Source organism: Perca fluviatilis, chromosome 21 (genome assembly GCF_010015445.1).
Source record: "Perca fluviatilis chromosome 21, GENO_Pfluv_1.0, whole genome shotgun sequence".
In the NCBI taxonomy this organism is placed as follows: Eukaryota; Metazoa; Chordata; class Actinopteri; order Perciformes; family Percidae; genus Perca; species Perca fluviatilis.
The window spans coordinates 3010008-3026732 of record NC_053132.1 but is presented as its reverse complement, the minus strand read 5'-3'; the positions used below and the strand labels follow the sequence as shown (position 1 = coordinate 3026732).

Genomic DNA, 16725 nt, shown 5'->3' with positions numbered 1-16725 from the left:
ACCGGTAGTGTACACTATTACTTTTTTTGACGTACAATACTATATATTTTTTTAACCTTTATTTATCCAAGTTGATTTAGAACAATTTCTCATTTGCGACGACGACCCAATCACATTCACACAGTTAAACATTCATACCTGGAAGCTGCCCAGATCAACCACAGTCTGATCTGCTGGGAGCTGCCCAGATCAACCACAGTCTGATCTGCTGGCCACTGGGTGGGGTTAAGGGCCTTGCTCAAGGGCACCTCAGTGGTGGTGATGAGGGAGGGACATAGGGGACGAAGAGGAGTAAGTAAGTAAATCAAACGGTGACAAAACGTCTCATATTGCTGTTTGCTCCTTTAGTCTTTACACCTTTAGCCAGATTATACTTTTTATTGATATTGATTGATTGCTATTATTACAATTTACACTGTGTTTGTTAGTAGTCACTCCACACAGGCCTGAAATACACACACGTTTGGACCTATTCATGCACAAATGGAGAGATGTCAGAGTGAAGGGAAGCTGCCAGTGCTGGACCAGCGCCCTGAGCGTTTGGGGTAGGAGTGGAGGGTACGGTGCCTTGCTCCTCAGCACCTTGGCAGTGCCTAGGAGGTGAACCGGCATCTCTCCAGCTACCAGTCCACACGTCTACGGGACTTGAATACGGACTGAATCGAATTGAAATATCTCTTCATTATTCCGCCCGGAATCATATTCACGATAGCCTTTCATTTGGATAAGTGACTCATCTGTCCGACATGATTTTCAGTCGAAACGAGACCTGCAGTAGTTCCCAGAAGGAAATAATTTTTTGGCCTTTTCATTCATTGATTTTTTATTTTTTTTTTTTTTTTGCTGCGTCTGTCTGGTGGAATTAAGACTTTTACAACCTCTTTAAACACAGAACGTTCCTTGAACGCCTCTTGCCTCTGAACCAGCCCGTTGTTCAGCCGCGGAGCTTCATTAGCAGAGTCTCTAATAGGAAAACCAAAAGCCATTAACTGCACAAAGACAAATATCTCTTCTAACATTGAAACAATTAGGAGACCGTGTGATTTTACACAAATGTAATCTCATCTTCTCCAGTGATCGTTATCGCCATCTTTCTCTGACAAAATTACATTAGTGTAGCACGCTTCATACAACTCACTTACACACACACACACACACACACACACACACACAGACACAGAAATACATACACACACACATATAAAAATCCACTTACACACACACAGACACACACACACAGAAACACATACACACACACACACACATAAGAATCCACTTACACACACACACAGACACAGAAACACAAACACACACATAAGAATCCACACACTCACATACACGCACACACATAAGAATCCACTTATACACACACACACACACACACACACAGAAACACATACACACACACACAAACACACACACACACACACACACACACATAAGAAACCCACTTATACACACACACACACACACACACACACAAACAAACAAGAATCCACATATACACGCACACACACACACATAATAATCCACTTATACATGCTCACACACACACACTTCAACACACACACAGACACACACACATATAAGAATCCACTTACACACGCACACACACGCACACACAGACACACATGGATGCAGACATTAAGCTGATGTGACAGGTCTCTCTGCTCTATTTGTCTCTTTCCACAAACTGACGCCACAGTCACTTCTTCTTCTTCTCTGTCTGTTGGAAGATCCCTCGAAGGAAAACATCGGGGCTCCGACCGAGTCCCGACAGAGACACGGTGAGGTTACCCAGTAAACTCCTGACCCTGAAGGCTCCGTCACATTCTTACCTTTCCAGCAGTTCGTCTTTTTGGCCATTTCAAAAGTCATTTATTTAGTCAAAGTTGATCTTTAAAATCACGCACGGATAACATTCCACCAAGTAAGTTAACAAGACTTGGAGTTAGTCAGTATAAGAGAACTCCGGGGTCTCCGTTTGGAGATAACGCCAGCTGTGCTCACAGTATTTAAGAGAAATTCAAGTTTTATACAAACTATTGCTGCGTTCCAGCCAACTCGTGTTTTCGCAACCTTCTACCGGTGAAAGCGCCCTGGAACGGCAGTCAAACCTGTAACTTACTACCGGTGAACTGGTGCCAGATGGTTGTTCTCCCAGTTACAGTTTTTGACGTCACACACACACATAAACAACAATGGCGAACCCTGTTGATGCTGTACGGACGCCGGTGATGAACGATGAGAAATAGAAAGAAATAGACATAAATAGGCAACGTAAAGTAACTCCGCACATTGTTATCTAAACAATACACATACGATTGTTTACTACTACAGGTTATGTTTATTAAATGAAGCCCAAAATATGTCGCCGACTAGAAATCTCTAGTATCAGCTAGCGCTAGCTAACGTCAACGTTAGGTAGCTGCCAGCTAGCGCTAACGCTAGCTAGAAGGGTTTGTCGTGACTTTGCCTGGAACGCTACCAAGTCGTGACTTGAAGTCGTAACTTACGGGCTAAAACTTGTGTCTGGAACGCAGCATTATTCCATCACTTTGTCTACCCTTTCTATCAGTAATACTAATACTAATACTAAACATTTGTACCAAAAGAAAGTACAAAATAATAGACGTAGCATCGGCGACGTCACCCATTGGTTTGTGGACTGCCGTTTTGAAGCCTCGAGTTTGGCATTTTAGCCGTTGTCGTCATGGTAATTTGAAACCAGATGTGACCATATTTGGACAAAAAGGGCGGAACCACATTAGTATTTGAGATCTGGGAACACGGTGACATTGCAAAAAATGCGTCTCAATGGACACAAGCAGCAGTTTTTAAATTGATATAAACTTTTCCTTTAATAATCTACCACAGGGATTAAATCATGTATGTTCAGACCCTGTTTACACGTACGTGGTTATATTTTACAAACAGAGACATTTCCCTTCGTTTGTGCCCTTCGTTTACACGCAAACTGAGAACTCGCCTCTGAAAACCGAGTCTTTCTTAAAACTCCGGCCAGAGTGGAGATTTTTGAGATCTTCGCTTGCACGTTTGCACGTAAACTGAGACAAACGGAGGTTTAGGCAGCCGAGAGAGAGAAAGAGGAAGTGATTGGTTGCTGTTGTTGCTATTTTCGGGATTCTGATTGGCTAATGTGGGCTTGAGCTTCTCGTTACACCGCCACCTACAGGTCTGGCGTGCTCTTGGCTGCATTGACGGCATATATACATATACACGGGTACATGTAAACAAACACTTTTCTGAAAAATGACAGCTGTGCACGATGTTATTTTAGAAAACGGAGAGGTTGAAATGTCCGTTTATGAAAATAGCCGGCCACGTGTAAACATAGCATCAGTCATCACTCGTTCCTTCACTCCGGATTATTCTGAAGTTTGGATATAAAACTCCTAACTGCACATTCAGGTTTAGAGGTTTGATGTCACCGATCCATAAAGTGAAATCTTAAAGTTGGACTCTCTAGTCTGAAAAGTAGACACTTCCCCGTAACTTCATCACAGGCTGAAAACTTTCCCAAAAACGTCAAAAGTGGTACCTAAATTCACCTTATCCCCGCGGAATCACTTCCACCCTCATGTGTCTATCCTCCCCATCAACTTGCTCTAATTTGGCCTCATCACTTAAAAATTCCCTCGACCTCGTACCTCTCATGTTTTATTTCTCTTCCCTCTGGCGCTTTCTTTACACGATCGTCCCTGGGACACGCCAATGTGGCGGCTCGATATGTTCTCCAAGGAACTGGAGCGTACTCGTTCCAAGTCGCTCTGGAAGCTTCCACTGAATGGTTGAAATGGAAAAATTAAAAGTTTAGCTTCAGGTTGCTGGGCCTCCTGAGGAGAAGAAACAGACACTTTGTTTTGTTAAAGTAGTGATCCTGAAGATTCTCACTTCTGGGGAATTAAAGACACACTTTTCTTCGCTGCAGAGTTTCTGCAGAGTTTCTGTTGTTGCCAAGTTGCACCATTTATAACATTTTCATGGGATTTTTAATCTAAGTTTGGGTCAAGTTTGGAAAACACAAGACTTTCACCCAGGAAACAGGTGTTCATGTCCTGGAGAAGTTAAGGAGAAAACACAAGACTTTCACCCAGGAAATGGGTGTTCGTGTTCTGGGAGTACTTCTTAAGGGGACTGGTGTTTTAACCCAAACCACAATCTTTTTTTCTAATCTTAACTTGTCGTTTTGTTGCCGCATGATGGGCATCTGTTGTTGGCTGAACTTGACTTGACTAAACTGAAACAGCCGTTGGTCGCTCTAGTCGCTCTGCATAACGTTTCGTATGATGTCATACGAACACGTTCCTGAGAATATGTTGGTGTCAGCTCTATGTTCCCATAGCTCTATGTTCCCACATTTCTAATATTTTTCTTAAAATTAGGCCCTATGTTAGGGTTAGGGTTACGTTCCATCTGTAGTCCATTGCTACTGGATAATAGGTTGGGTGTAATTGGCTACCAAATTGGGAGAAAAGGGGATACAATCTGATACAAATTTATGAAAAAGGAGCTGTTGGAACATAGGGCCTAATTTTCAGTGAAAAAAAAAATTGGGCAGTGGGACCATAGGGCTGTGGGACCATTGGGCTGTGGGACCATAGGGCTGTGGGACCATTGGGCTGTGGGACCATTGGGCTGTGGAAACATTGGGCTGTGGGACCATAGGGCTGTGGGAACATAGGGCTGTGGGAACATAGGGCTGTGGGACCATAGGGCTGTGGGAACATAGGGCTGTGGGACCATAGGGCTGTGGGAACATAGGGCTGTGGGAACATAGGGCTGTGGGAACATAGGGCTGTGGGAACATAGGGCTGTGGGACCATTAGGCTGTGGGACCATTGGGCTGTGGGAACATTGGGCTGTGGGAACATAGGGCTGTGGGAACATTGGGCTGTGGGAACATAGGCACGCTCCCCCTGTTTACACCAGCACGCACATGCCCAGTGTGTGTGAATGTGATTGTCATGTGATATGTGTTGTCAAACGTAATATGGTTGAGCTTAGTTCTGCTCTTGAAGCTAAAACTCTTGTGTGGATGGAGATAGTTTTTGTCTCAAAACGCCACTTAAAAATGAAAACATACTGAACAGAGACCCTTCAAACAGTCTCTAAATCTAAGTTTGGAGAAACATCCACCTGAAATGCACAAGTAAATCTTTCATTCTTGATGATTCATATGCTCAACAGAAGCCTGTAATGGGATTTAATTTCATGCCAGCATCACTTCACCATTAGGGTTTTTCACACGGTGCATAGCTTTTATTTTGCAGTGAAACACTTTGTACAATTATCCCCCGAAAAAAAAAGCTGGATCAGAAAGAGAAACGTTCTCCAGATAATAGTGTCATTATCCTGCTGTGAAAGCACAGCAACTGTCACTCACTGTCCTCTGGATGGCTGACAGCGAGACCCAGGACACCGCCTTACATCATCACACACACACACACACACACACACACAGACACACACACACACACATACAGACATACACGCAGACACACAGACACAGAGATACACACACATACACACACACACGCAAACACGCACAACACACACAAACACACAGAGATACACACACACACACACACACACAGAGACACACACAGACAAAGACACACACACACACAGACACACACACACACACAGAGACACACACACACAAAGACACACACACACACACACACACACACTATTAATATCCTTGAGGGTTTCAATGTGGAGAGATGGAAAGGATATCCAAGGTTGAGTCTGTATTTTGGTTTGAGACACACACACAAACACACAAACAAACACACACACAGACACACACACACACACACACACACACACACACACACACACACCGCTAACAGTACATTTGTGCATCAGTGCACCCATCACGAATGTGTGAAGTGAGGGTATTGTTGTCACACTGCTGGCAGCGCCCGTCCTTCTAACTCTCCTTCTGCTCGGGCTCCAGGCGCCGCCGTTTTATCTCCGAGAGCCGTGGCTAACCCGAGGTCTGCCAAACTTTTCTTCGGTTTCAAAAACTTTCCCTCGTCTGGATTTCACTCCCTGGGGAGCCGTGGCTTGGTTTTCCAAGAGTACTGGGAAGGATGAAGCGTGCTCTCAGCTAGATGAGTTGAAATGTTTGGGGAGGTTTTTGTGAAAGGTCTTTGCAGAACAATAATAAAAACAGCAAAGTGGAACCAGAGCCATCACCAGAGCAGCGTTAAAAGGCAACGGTAGCATCCCTTTCCGTAGAACGTCATTTGCCCAAAACTGCATTTTCAGTAAAAGGGGCAGAATTATGGAACCTTCTGCCAGACCACTTAAAATATATCCCAACATTAGCCACTTTAAAAAAAAAAATACCAAATTGTGGCTAATTCGGGAACAATCTTGTTCTCATATTTAGTTTTTACATTGTGTTCTTATTATATACTTTCCTTCCATTTTCATTTCATTTCTTTTTATTTCATTTTTATTGTATTTTTTTATAATAATGTAAATCTATATTTTTATTTGTAACCAAAAGCCCGAACTAGGGACAAGTGTGGAGAATTAGCTTTGGGCTAAAAACACTATGATACATACATCAGATGACTGTTGAAGTTTATCTATGTTTTTTTTTTATCTGTCCCTATCTAAATAAACCTTCCAAAAAAAAACCCGGTGGGGCTGCAGAAGGGTGCCAACGACTCCGTCTCTACCGTCCAAATGAGACATAAAATGCAGTCGCTGAGACAACAATGGAGACGTGATCGAGTGAAAATGATAAATGGCTAAATTACAGGTTTTTTCGATCGCTGACAAGTAGTCCAAATCGGTGACGTTTCCGTTGCCGCCCGAAATTCTGCCATATGTCCCTCTTTGTCTCTTTGTCAGTCCCTCCAGAAAAACGCGATTATGCATTGAATTATGCAATCGCATAATTCAATGCATTTTTTAAGAAAACGTGCCGCATAATTAAGGATTTTTGCCCGCAACAATCACAAAAAAACTAAATTTTTCTGGAAGGACTGATTTTCGGCCAGATGTCCGTCCCCTTCCTCTGTCTCTGTGTTGGCATTCTAACCTCCGGTGGATTTGTGAGGACTATGGTTAACTGCTCCTCAGATCTCTGCAGGGTAAATCCAGACAGCTAGCTAGACTATCTGTCCAATCTGAGTTTTCTGTTGCACGACTAAAACTATGGTGTTCAGCTTTCAGGGTGGGATTGTCCTTTAAGGCTCCAGACTGAAAAGAGAAGTGTGTAGTCGTGTTCAACTCAGTCGCCCAAAGGTGTTTAATGTCTGGATGTGTGTGTGTGTGTGTGTGTGTGTGTGTGTGTGTGTGTGTGTGTGTGTGTGTGTGTGTGTGTGTGTGTGTGTGTGTGTGTGTGTGTGTGTGTGTGTGTGTGTGTGTGCAGTAATTAATTTCACTGGCTGGTTGTGTTGTTAGCTGGAGAAACTCTGCTGAGTCAGGACCAATGCAACGAGGAGAGAGAGAGATATGAAAAGCTGTGGAGGGAAAAAGATGGATTAAAAACAAATGAAAAAGAGGCAGAAAAGAAGAAACACTACAATGCCAAAAGTATGTGAACACACGGTCATGATGTCACCAGAGCAGGGGGAATAAGAGGGGGGAACGAAGCAGAAGATAGTAATTTTAAACTAAAACGTAGCGATGTAAACACAGCCTTCTAGAGAAATAATCCCCAACAGAGGAGGTCAACCACACACATCTACTGTACATGGGTTTGGAGGTAAGTTAGGTTTGTCTGGGATTGGGGACTCCTGACCTGTTTTCTTTGGAGCGAGACGAGTTCGCTGTCAGCTGAGCGGAATAAACGGCTCAGCTCTCGTTACGTAATACAAACAGAGGAAAAACACGGTTATGTTTTTCTAGGAGCGGGGTTTGGCCGTCTTAAAGGGGACACGTCCTGATAAACTCACTTTGTGCACAAACAGAGATGACTGTGAAATCAGACCACTCAGTCAGTTTGTCTTGTGGGCTGCCGGTGAAAGAGCCAAATAGGGACTAAGTTCATCTGAAATAAGAATTTTGTTCAAAAACAGTTAAAATGGTAAAAAAAAACTATTTCATGAAAATTCATAAGAAATCTATTGGTTTAAAATGCATGATTTAGTAATGTTTAGGTCTGATAATATTTCAGCAATTTGAGCTTCCAGTCCCGTCACAGCATAATTGATTGGATGTAGTTAGTTCAGTTTGAAGTTAGAGACGTTGGAAGCAACACAGTTTTTTTTTTGACCGTGCGTACCATGTATAATTTTGTGTTTTATAAGTACAGTTTGAAAAGAAGACTGTTTGGTTTGCTCGTGTTTCAAATACTGGTTGTAGTTAGACTGACTTCAAAAGGTGGCACAGAAGAGGTGCCACTACAGCCGGGATCAGAAAACATGGGATTTTTCGGGAGACAGGCGCTAAAACAGAGCCATTTAAGACAGGTATATTGAGACAGATGGTATGAGAATAATAAAGTGTTTTTTTAAGCATTAAATCATGTAAACATGTAACAAGAATTAACCTAAAAATGAGAATATGTCTCCTTTAACCTTTGTTAATGGCCCTAAACATCTTTCACTTATGGCTGTAAAACGTTTTATAGTAGTCTTGCATAGCCAGTTAAATCTCCACAGCGCTGTTGTGGAGTAAGGTCTGGCTACACTGCAGATGCATTCTGGGATAGGAGGGAAAACTCCTGAGGGTGTTTGCATTTCTTTGAACCAATCACAATGGTCTTGGGCGGCACTAATGCTGCGTTCCAGACACAATTTTTAGCCCGTAAGTTACCACTTCAAGTCACGGCTCACGACTTTAGCGTTCCAAGGCAAAGTCACAACAAACCCTTCTAGCTAGCGTTAGCTAGCGCTACCTAACGTTGACGTTAGCTAGCGCTAGCTGATACTAGCGGTTTCTAGTGGGACCATTGGGCTTTGGGAACATAGGGCTGTGGGAACATAGGGCTGTGAGAACATAGGGCTGTGGGACCATTGGGCTGTGGGACCATTGGGCTGTGGGACCATAGGGCTGTGGGACCATAGGGCTGTGGGACCATAGGGCTGTGGGACCATAGGGCTGTGGGACCATTGGGCTGTGGGACCATAGGGCTGACCCTGTTATATTTCTGTTGCTGCAATTTTTTTTGTTATTTTCCTGCTGCCTATGTTTGAGGTTTTATTTGTACTCTTTTCTTCAAGATGGGAGAGTCCTTACATTTAAGTGAACATGAGAGGTTTACCAGGGTCGTCGTTTGTAGCGCCTCTGTTTTCACATTTTTGCAGGCTTTTTTTTAGAAACTTTGAACTCGCTGTGCGCTCGTTTCTAACCCTGGTGGGTGAAGACGAGAGAACGAAAACAAGTGCATGACACATACATGAAATATACACCCTGTAGTACAAGTAGAGATCAAACAGTGACTTTCTTTATCATGTATACATCTGATATCAGCATAGAATAACCTCCCATCACATGTACAGAAACACATCAGAAATCACAAACACAAGAACACACAGACACGTTAACACATAGGTCGAACCCACGTGAAGCCAGGACGGACCACAGTTCACGTGTTACAACAACCTTTATGGTCGTATAGTTTGCAGGACTTGTTGGACAAAAAGTAAAGTGTATAGAGAACGCTGGAAATATACACAATACTTTGAACACTGCAAATATCACAAAATAGTGAATCGAAATGCACTTTAGAAGGCAGATTGAACAAAAGGTGATAATCACGAAAGCATTCAGGGTCAATACTTTGTGCAAAAGGAGAATGAATTTCAATTCATATCATCAACACAACTGAGCAGCCAAGCTACAAACAAGCAGCAAAAAGCAGCTGGTGATTTGGGGCTTTTTCTCTTTTATATCTTTCAGTTCTGAGCGAGGCCCGCAGAACATTCAGGGTAAATACTATTTATTTGCTGTCTGTTATCTGCCTTTCGGTAAGCCAACGCTGTGTTTTTTTTTGACATTTCTAGCTCACGTCTTTGGGTGTGATGTTGGAACGCACTCGTTCTCACCCCTCGCTTCTGACAACCCTTCACGTTAACAACACTAACAAACTGCTGGATGGTGTTGATCAGGAGAGCCAGGTGGAGAAATAAAATCATGATGAAAAAGCACATCAAAATCAAGTTTCTTTGCTAGAAGAGTTGAGTCCCCATTACCTGACCGAGCTTCACTATGTGCCGAGTTGATCTGTTGCTCCATTGGACCTATTTTTTTAGCGATGTTGCCGTGTTGCCAGATCTCTGACCACATTTTAAAACATCCGTTGAGTAGTGCAGAGGTGCTCTCAACGAGGCTACTCCGAAACTGGACTATAAATCCAAAACTTATATACACGGATCGCAATGTGCACAAATGCACCTTGAAACTTGAATCATTCACATCGCTGTTACAGGTCATATTTGTTACTTTTGTAATACATATATTTGTACTTGTGGAAGCAAGTGGAGAAAACCATCTTAACAGCATTTAAAACCACTATGAGAACAAACATGTCCGCTATATGTTATATCTGTTATTCTCTGACTTGTTTCTTAAATGTGTGAAACTCTCCGACCTTCAGTGTCTTCAGAGCATCCCTCCAAATTCGCTCGATATATTCGGACTGTGAATTTATATATATATATATATATATATATATATATATATATATATATATATATATATATATATATATATATATATATATATATCAGTCCTTCCAGAAAAATGCGGAGTTTTTTTGTGATTGTTGCGGGCAGAAATCCTTGATTATGCGGCACATTTTCTTAAAGGTGCCATGGCATGAAAATTTCACTTTATGAGGTTTTTTAACATTAAAATGAGTTCCCCCCCAGCCTGCCTATGGTCCCCCAGTGGCTAGAAATGGTGATAGGTGTAAACTGAGCCCTGGGTATCCTGCTCTGCCTTTGAGAAAATGAAAGCTCAGATGGACCAATCCGGAATCTTCTCCTTATGAGGAGTGGGGTTACCTCCCCTTTCTCTGCTTTGCCCGCCCAGAAAATTTGGCCAACCCATGAGAGAGAGACATCATGGCTTTCAAACGAGCAAAGTGGCAGTTGGTCAAGGCCACACCCCCACCCTCCACCTTGCCCCCCCCCCTCTCCTCCTCAATAGCTACAGACACAGAAATGGCACATCCTAAGGAAAGCTCATTGTGGGACTGGCTCTAGTGGCTGTAATTCTGCAACAAGGCTGAATTTCGGGAAAGAGACTTCAGATACAGTATTAGGAGACCACTAAGGTCTATATAAAAGAGACTTCAGGTACAGTATTAGGGGACCACTAAGGCCTATATAAAAGAGACTTCAGATACAGTATTAGAGGACCACTAAGGTCTATATAAAAGAGACTTCAGATACAGTATTAGGGGACCACTAAGGCCTATATAAAAGAGACTTCAGATACAGTATTAGGGGACCACTAAGGTCTATATAAAAGAGACTTCAGATACAGTATTAGAGGACCACTAAGGTCTATATAAAAGAGACTTCAGATACAGTATTAGAGGACCACTAAGGTCTATATAAAAGAGACTTCAGATACAGTATTAGGGGACCACTAAGGCCTATATAAAAGAGACTTCAGATACAGTATTAGGGGACCACTAAGGCCTATATAAAAGAGACTTCAGATACAGTATTAGAGGACCACTAAGGTCTATATAAAAGAGACTTCAGATACAGTATTAGGGGACCACTAAGGCCTATATAAAAGAGACTTCAGATACAGTATTAGGGGACCACTAAGGTCTATATAAAAGAGACTTCAGATACAGTATTAGAGGACCACTAAGGTCTATATAAAAGAGACTTCAGATACAGTATTAGGGGACCACTAAGGCCTATATAAAAGAGACTTCAAATACAGTATTAGGGGACCACTAAGGTCTATATAAAAGAGACTTCAGATACAGTATTAGGGGACCACTAAGGTCTATATAAAAGAGACGTCAGATACAGTATTAGGGGACCACTAAGGTCTATATAAAAGAGACTTCAGATACAGTATTAGGGGACCACTAAGGCCTATATAAAAGAGACTTCAGATACAGTATTAGGGGACCACTAAGGTCTATATAAAAAGAACTTCAGATACAGTATTAGGGGACCACTAAGGCCTATTTAAAGAGACTTCAGATACAGTATTAGGGGACCACTAACGTCTATATAAAAGAGACTTCAGATACAGTATTAGGGGACCACTAAGGCCTATATAAAAGAGACTTCAGATACAGTATTAGGGGACCACTAAGGCCTATATAAAAGAGACTTCAGATACAGTATTAGGGGACCACTAAGGCCTATATAAAAGAGACTTCAGATACAGTATTAGGGGACCACTAAGGCCTATATAAAAGAGACTTCAGATACAGTATTAGGGGACCACTAAGGTCTATATAAAAGAGACTTCAGATACAGTATTAGGGGACCACTAAGGCCTATATAAAAGCATCCAAAGAGCACCATGTCATCGGACCTTTAAAAAATGCGATGGAATATGCAGGATATTTATGCAATTTTATGCGATGAAATTGCGGGAACTTGCAAAAACTGCGGTTTGATGAAAAAGAGAAAAAAAAAGTGATCCCCCAACACCCTGCTTTTCGATGATATTCACGTCGTGTAATTAAGTCATTTCATGACGTTCCCATGGCAACAGGGGAAAATGGCTGCTCTAATGTGAAGTAAACGCAACATTTTTTAACTTTCTGCTGAGATATATTATGGGACTTTTTTTGCAACGAAAATGCGAGGATTATGAAATCATGTAAGCACCGCATATTTTGCGCGGAAATCGGCAATTTATGCGGCGAAAGTGCGCCGTATTTGAAAAAATAGCTAACTGAAATAAGATCCATATCAATGCAAATCAAACCAGCTATTAGGCTAATTGAAATAAAACCATACCAATCTCTAGGTATGGTGAAGGGTATGTGATGATGGGGGGGGTATGGTGAAGGGCATGTGATGATGTGGGGGGTATGGTGAAGGGTATGTGATGATGTGGGGGGGTATGGTGAAGGCCCCCTGTATTTTAAGGAAGAACATTTATTTATTTATTTACGATACATTATTCATTCACAAAGAAAATTGGTGTCCTTAAAGGTTGGATTTTTCCTCATTATTATAATTAAGGCATTAAGATCAATTTCCAAAAGATGATTTTTTTATTCCTCTTTTTAGTCAACTTTAGCATGGGTATGTAAACTTAAGAGCAACACTATATATATATATATATATATATATATATACAGTACAGTATATATATATATATATATATATATATATATATATATATATATATAGATATAGATATAGATATATATACAGTATATAGATCTGGTCCCAGGAGGAAAACCTTACAAATATTTGGCTCCAGACCTCAGACAACAATCCCACTGATTGCATGCTTCCCTGCAGACCACATCTCGCCATTAGCAGCCGGGTGTGAAACCTTCACCCTCCGTCACGCACTTTTCCTCTTTACTTTTTTTTCTTTTTCTATTCATCTGTTGAACAAACAGCCTCCGAACCGTTTTCACACATATGATTACTCTCTGGGTGTTCAGAGCGGCGGGCGTTGTTGTGGCGAGGACGACAGAGGCGTCTGTGAAAAGCGGGGGTTAGACGGGGTAAAGAAAAAGCTGCATTTGGCCCCGAGCAAGACGAGTGGCGACCGCAGACGACAGCTCATTATTCAGATAGTAAAAACTCGCCACCTACTGTAACACCAGGAGGAAGTTTTCTCTGTTTTTCTTCCCTCAACGCCAGTGCTGTGTTTCACAGATCTTTCTGGTTCACCGTTACTCCAAATGGCTTTCTTGGCTTTCTTTTCCCTCGCCGCTCTGCGCCGTAAACACAGAGCTACCTGGCGGAGAACGAGGCGAGGAAACGGAGGATGTTATGGACCATTTCTTCTCTTCTCCTCCCATCAAAAACTGGATGTTTCCTCCTAATGAGGCAGCAAGTCGTTTTTTTACCAAATGCTGCCACTCTCCCCCCTACCTAAAGCACTGAAATCTGATGTTTTCAGTGCCTCAAACTCATTTTCACTAACGGCCATATAGGCAGACTGGCAATCTGGCATGTCTGGTGAATGCCAGAAGGGGCCGATGAACTCTTGGGGCCGATTTTGGGCTGCTGGAAAAAAAGAAACAAATGTGGCAACACTGGCTTTTCACACTTGTTTGACAAAAATATGTAAGACTGTATACAGCTGCAGCCTGGTGCCTGGTGCCGTCGGACTTCTACTTTTCAAAATACAAGTTCACGCCTTGTCCACTAAGTCTTCGTACTTTGGTGTTTTGGGTGTTTAAAGGCATACGCCACCGTTTGTTGAAATAGTTCTTATCACGGTCTCCCCTGGCTGTAGATAGGTGGGCCAACGCATTTTTTGTCTAAGTGCAAGTAATTAGGTTGTTTTTTTTTGTCTTTTGTTGGCTCACTTTTACTCACAACATGCTAACCGGCAACATAGGATTCAATTCGCTACGCTAAGCTAACTAGCAGCGGCGCTGCCGGTGTTGCACCGGACTAAAACTATGCATGCACAAGAAATGAGTTGGCCTTCCTATCTACAGCTAGAGGAGACCCCACCTATCTACAGCTAGAGGAGACCCCACCTATCTACAGCTAGGGGAGACCCCACCTATCTACAGCTAGGGGAGACCCCACCTATCTACAGCTAGGGGAGACCTCACCCATCTACAGCTAGAGGAGACCCACCTATCTACAGCTAGAGGAGACCCCACCTATCTACAGCTAGAGGAGACCCACCTATCTACAGCTAGAGGAGACTCCACCTATCTACAGCTAGAGGAGACCTCACCTATCTATAGCTAGAGGAGACCTCACCTATCTACAGCTAGAGGAGACCCCACCTATCTACAGCTAGAGGAGACCCCACCTATCTACAGCTAGGGGAGACCCCACCTATCTACAGCTAGAGGAGACTCCACCTATCTACAGCTAGAGGAGACCCCACCTATCTACAGCTAGGGGAGACCCCACCTATCTACAGCTAGAGGAGACCTCACCTATCTACAGCTAGAGGAGACTCCACCTATCTACAGCTAGAGGAGACCCCACCTATCTACAGCTAGAGGAGACTCCACCTATCTACAGCTAGAGGAGACCCCACCTATCTACAGCTAGAGGAGACCCCACCTATCTACAGCTAGAGGAGACCCCACCTATCTACAGCTAGACGAGACTCCACCTATCTACAGCTAGAGGAGACCCCACCTATCTACAGCTAGAGGAGACCTCACCTATCTATAGCTAGACGAGACTCCACCTATCTACAGCTAGAGGAGACCCCACCTATCTACAGCTAGAGGAGACTCCACCTATCTACAGCTAGAGGAGACTCCACCTATCTACAGCTAGAGGAGACCCCACCTATCTACAGCTAGAGGAGACCCCACCTATCTACAGCTAGACGAGACTCCACCTATCTACAGCTAGAGGAGACCCCTCCTATCTACAGCTAGAGGAGACCCCACCTATCTACAGCTAGAGGAGACCTCACCTATCTATAGCTAGACGAGACCCCACCTATCTACAGCTAGAGGAGACCTCACCTATCTACAGCTAGAGGAGACCCCACCTATCTACAGCTAGAGGAGACCCCACCTATCTACAGCTAGAGGAGACCCCACCTATCTACAGCTAGAGGAGACCTCACCTATCTATAGCTAGAGGAGACCTCACCTATCTACAGCTAGAGGAGACCCCACCTATCTACAGCTAGAGGAGACCGTGATAAGACCTATTTCAACACACGGTGGCGTATCCCTTTAAGTATGTAATAATATGTTTTAAATATGGAAGCATTTCCATTCTATTCTAAGATGGTGCCATGGTAGTTTATATGAAGGTTTTATGAATTACTCCAGTGTGTGTATTGTTTAATTATGAAAGCCTGTAAGTGCGCCTCCTGCTGCTTCTGCCATAATCTAACATGAGACAGGTTTTTGCAATTATAAAGCACATAACGTCACCGTCTGATATTGGGCCGATAAGGGACAGAATTGCCAGGGCCGAAACACACCTGGTGCAGGTGTGTTTAGGGCGTGTCCAAATCCACTTTTGCTAGTTTTGACGGCAGTAAAAAGGGTCTGTGCGCCGGGCGCCTGGTCCTAAAAGGTTGTTCTTAGTGTCTTCATTAATCAGAGGGGTGTTTTGGGCGTAACATGCAATCAACCAATCAGAGATCATCTCCCATTCATCAACCAATCAGAGATCATCTCCCATTCATCAACCAATCAGAGATCATCTCCCATTCCCTTTAAAAGCCAGGCGCATTTGGACCTTGGAGCATTGCTGTTATGATGGAGGATTTGCACCCTAATATTTTAATTTGTAATCTTCTGCATGTGTGTGTGTGCTGCTGTGTGTGTAACTAGCATAGTGTGCGCGAGCTGTGCACTAGCAACAAACGACAAAACCTTCAAAAAAAGGAGACAAACTTGGAGAAAAAGAGACAGTAAAAGTAACTACAGCCTTGGAACTGAAAAACATTTTGCAAAAACTCTCACATACCCCCTGCAGTCCTCCAAAGTACCCCCATTTAAGAAACACTGCTCCAAAACATATCTCTTAGAAATGACGTGTAATGGATATGAAACAGCGAATAAGTCTCTGGAAGAACATTATGGCTCCTGAGACTTAATCATTTTTTTACACAGCGAAGAAACTC

At 42.9% G+C, this 16725-nt stretch overlaps 1 protein-coding gene across 1 annotated transcript in view; it reads left to right on the top strand.

Annotated features, from left to right (window-relative positions):
- The window catches only part of LOC120551580 (glutamate receptor ionotropic, delta-1-like), a gene marked incomplete at its 5' end in the record, with an annotated part of 570300 nt that overhangs the window by 266864 nt on the left and 286711 nt on the right, over positions 1-16725 (top strand). The window lies entirely within an intron of this gene.